Source organism: Nicotiana tabacum, chromosome 4 (genome assembly GCF_000715075.1).
Source record: "Nicotiana tabacum cultivar K326 chromosome 4, ASM71507v2, whole genome shotgun sequence".
NCBI classification, from domain to species: Eukaryota; Viridiplantae; Streptophyta; class Magnoliopsida; order Solanales; family Solanaceae; genus Nicotiana; species Nicotiana tabacum.
Genome location: NC_134083.1, coordinates 143,849,207 through 143,854,188, shown reverse-complemented (window position 1 = coordinate 143,854,188; position 4,982 = coordinate 143,849,207).

The following is a 4,982-nucleotide window of genomic DNA, read 5'->3' as shown; positions in this document are numbered from 1 at the left end:
CACCTTGCCAATGCCCATTTCCTGGATATATCTACTAACAACTCTAACTGCTGAACTATGTCAGGTCTAGTGCAAACCATAACATACGTCAAACTTCCTACCGTCAAAGTGGAACTTTAGACATGTACTTCCTTTTTTCCTTTATCTTTGGTGATTGGTCCTTTGACAGATTAAGATGGCTTCCTAGTGGAATACTTCTGATCTTTGCATCATGAAGAATAAACCTGCTTAGTAGCTTTTGTATGTACTTTTTTTGAGATAATTTTAAGGGTCCTTTAGACATGTTTCTTCTAATCCTCATCCCAAGTATTTGCTTAGCTGGTCCTAAGTCTTTCATTTTGAACTCCTCCACCAAATGTTGCTTAACCCTGTTAATCTCATCTATGCTAAACTTGCAATCAGCATATCGTCAAAGTATAATAGTAAAATAATATAGGATTTATTAATAATTTTGATGTAAAAATAATGGTCCATCTCACATCTCATGAACTCATTGTTGTGCATTCATCTATCAATTTTTTTGTACCATTGTCGAAAAACTTATTTCAAACTGTACAAACTCTTCTTCAACTTACACACAATATTTTCTTTACCGAAAACTTGAAAAGCCTCAAGTTGCTTCAGGTGGATGTCTTCTTCAAGGTCACCATGCACGAATGTAGTTTTAACATCTAGCTTCTACAAATATAATTTTTCTGCAACTACAATGCTTAGCACTAACTTGATAGTAGTTAATTTTACTACAAGAGAAAAGATCTCGGTGTAGTCAATTCCTTTCTTACGTTGAAAGCTTTTTACTACTAATCTTGCTTTGTATCTCTTCTTACGATCATGCTCTTCTTTGATCCTGTATACCCACTTATTCTGTAACACTTGTTTTTTCTTTTGGTAACTTCGTATAGCTCTTTTTAAAATAAAGTATCATATAAAATCTATTTTATACCTTGCCAATGTCCATTTCTTGGATATATCTACTAACAACTCTAACTGCTGAACTATGTCAGGTCTAGTGCAAACCATAACATACGTCAAACTTTCTACCGTCGAAGTGAAACTTTGGACATGTACTTCCTTTTTTCCTTTATCTTTGGTGATTGGTCCTTTGACAGATTAAGATGGCTTCCTAGTAGAATACTTCTGATCTTTGCATCATGAAGAATAAGCCTGCTTAGTAGCTTTTGTATGTACTTTTTTTGAGATAATTTTAAGGGTCCTTTAGACATGTTTTTTCTAATCCTCATCCCAAGTATTTGCTTAGCTGGTCCTAAGTCTTTCATTTTGAACTCCTTCACCAAATGTTGCTTAACCCTATTAATCTCATCTGTGCTAAACTTATAATCAGCATATCGTCAAAGTATAATAGTAAAATAATATAGGATTTATTAATAATTTTGATGTAAAAATAATGGTCCATCTCACATCTCATGAACTCATTGTTATGCATGCATCTATCAATTTTTTTGTACCATTGTCGAAAAACTTGTTACAAACTGTACAAACTCTTCTTCAACTTACACACAATATTTTCTTTACCGAAAACTTGAAAAGCCTCAAGTTGCTTCAGGTGGATGTCTTCTTCAAGGTCACCATGCATGAATATAGTTTTAACATCTAGCTTCTACAAATATAATTTTTCTGCAACTACAATGCTTAGCACTAACTTGATGGTAGTTAATTTTACTACAAGAGAGAAGATCTCGGTGTAGTCAATTTCTTTCTTACGTTGAAAGCCTTTTACTACTAATCTTGCTTTGTATCTCTTCTTACTACCATACTCTTCTTTGATCCTGTATACCCACTTATTCTGTAACGCTTGTTTTTCCTTTTGGTAACTTCGTATAGCTTTTTTTAAAATAAAGTATCATATAAAATCTATTTTATACCTTGCCAATGTCCATTTCTTGGATATATCTACTAACAACTCTAACTTCTAAACTATGTCAGGTCTAGTGCAAACCATAACATACGTCAAACTTTTTGCCGTCGAAGTGGAACTTTGGACATGTACTTCCTTTTTTTCTTTATCTTTGGTGATTGGTCCTTGACAGATTAAGATGGCTTCCTAGTGGAATACTTCTGATCTTTGCATCATGAAGAATAAACCTGCTTAGTAGCTTTTGTATGTACTCTTTTTTGAGATAATTTTAAGGGTCCTTTAGACATGTTTCTTCTAATCCTCATCCCAAGTATTTGCTTAGCTGGTCCTAAGTCTTTAATTTTGAACTCCTCCACCAAATATTGCTTAACCCTGTTAATCTCATCTATGCTAAACTTGCAATCAACATATCATCAAATTACAATAGTAAAATAATGTAGGATTTATTAATAATTTTGATGTAAAAATAATGGTCCATCTCATATCTCATGAACTCATTGTTGTGCATGCATCTATCAATTTTTTTGTACCATTGTCGAAAAACTTGTTTCAAACTGTACAAACTCTTCTTCAACTTACACACAATATTTTTTTTGCCGAAAACTTGAAAAGCCTCAAGTTGCTTCAGGTGGATGTCTTCTTCAAAGTCACCATGCACGAATGTAGTTTTAACATCTAGCTTCTCCAAATACAATTTTTCTGCAACTACAATGCTTAGCACTAACTTGATAGTAGTTAATTTTACTACAAGAGAGAAGATCTCGGTGTAGTCAATTTCTTTCTTACGTTGAAAGCCTTTTACTACTAATCTTGCTTTGTATCTCTTCTTACTATCATGCTCTTTTTCGATCCTGTATACCCACTTATTCTATAACGCTTGTTTTTCCTTTCGGTAACTTCGTATAGCTCTTTTTAAAATAAAGTATCATATAAAATCTATTTTATACCTTTCCAATGCCCATTTCTTGGATATATCTACTAACAACTCTAACTGCTGAACTATGTCAGGTCTAGTGCAAACCATAACATACGTCAAACTTTCTACCATCGAAGTAAAACTTTGGACATGTACTTCCTTTTTCCTTTATCTTTGGTGATTGGTCCTTTGACAGATTAAGATGGCTTCCTAGTGGAATGTTTCTGATCTTTGCATCATGAAGAATAGACCTGCTTAGTATCTTTTGTATGTACTATTTTTGAGATAATTTTAAGTTTCCTTTAGACGTTTCTTCTAATCCTCATCTCAAGTATTTGCTTAGCTGGTCCTAAGTCTCACTTCAAACTCCTCCGCCAAATGTTGCTTGACCCTGTTAATCTCATCTATGCTAAACCTGCAATCAACATATCATCAATGTACAATAGTAAAATAATATAGGATTTATTAATAATTTTGAAGTAAAAATAATGGTCCATCTCACATCTTATGAACCCATTGTTATACATGAATCTATCAATTTTTTTGTACCATTGTCGAAAAACTTGTTTCAAACCGTACAAACTCTTCTTCAACTTACACACACCATTTTCTTTACCAGAAACTTGAAAAGCTTCAAGTTGCTTCAGGTGGATGTCTTCTTCAAGGTCACCATGCACGAATGTAGTTTTAACATCTAGCTGCTCCAAATATAATTTTTCTGCAACTACAATGCTTAGCACTAACCTGATAGTAGTTAATTTGACTACAAGAGAGAAATTCTCGGCGTAGTCAATTCCTTTCTTATGTTGAAATCCTCTTACTAGTAATCTTGCTTTATATCTCTTCTTACTATCATGCTCTTCTTTGATCTTGTATACCCACTTATTCTGTAATATTTTTTTTCTTTTGGTAACTTCGTAAGTGTTCATATTTTATTCTTTTGAAAAAAATTCATCCCTTCTTTCAAGGCTAGCTTCCACTTATTAGAATTTATTAGCTGTATTGCTTCAACAAAATATTATGGTTCTCCAGCATTAATCAGAAGTAAATAGTGGAGAGAGGAAGATATCATATCTAGAAAATTAGTGACTCTTTTAGATCTCCTTAATGTATGTTCAAGAGTAATTGATCCCAAATTTGATTCAAATCCTGGATCTAGATCTGATTTTACATAGGTTCTGGTTCTGGTTCTGATTATGATCCAGATTCGATTTCTGATTCTGCATCTTCAATTTCAAAATCAGTTGTAATCCCTCTGGTCACTTCATTTTCTGAGATTTCCTTCAACTCAATTGTTTCAAATATCTATCCACTGTTGGTGGTAGGTGCTACTCCAAGTTTGTCCGTGTACATTATATTTTTGTTAAATGTGGCATTCATGTGTCTTATGATTTTTCTATTTTGATCATCCCAAAATCGATAACCAAAATTATCTTCAATATAGCCAATAAAGAAATATTTTTTGATTAGAGCGTACCCAAACTTGATGTTTGACAAGGAATCTCGTAATTGAAATGCAAATTCTCTATATCTCTAGCTCTTCTTTTTTAACGTTATATGAATATTTTTTAATACTTTTCTTTCATGCTGAGGTTTTTAAATTTAGGTTTAACATCATTTGCTGATTTCACTATTATAGTCCATAAATTTTTTAAAATCCATAAAATTTGCAAGTGTTGTCAATCTTTTTTGGGTATTAAAAATTGATCTCTTTCTATACTAAAGAGCAGTTTAGTTATTAATAATATATTAAAGTAATCCAAACTAATCATTGACCACTTAAAGTAATATTTTCTTTTGAAACATTTTTATCAATGGCCACTTAAAGTAATATTTTCTTTTGAAGAAAAATTATCATTGGACACTTAAATTTTTTGTAGTTCGTTATTAATTAAGTAAAAGAAAAACTAATCTTGTCATACTACATGCATATCAAAATCCTAAATTCTAGTTGATATGGAAGGGTAAATGAGCAATTTAAAGTCGGAAAATGGGGATTATAATTAATAGTTCTTTATTAAATTTTACTTTTTTAAATATTAAATATTTAAATATTAAATATAATTAATTTTTGCCCACGGGCCGACCCAGGCCCAGCTTCGGTCAAGCCTCAAGGGCCAGCGGGCTGACTTGGGTTGGGCTTATAAGCCTCAGTTTTAAATGAGCTAAAAAAATCCTAACCCAACCCAA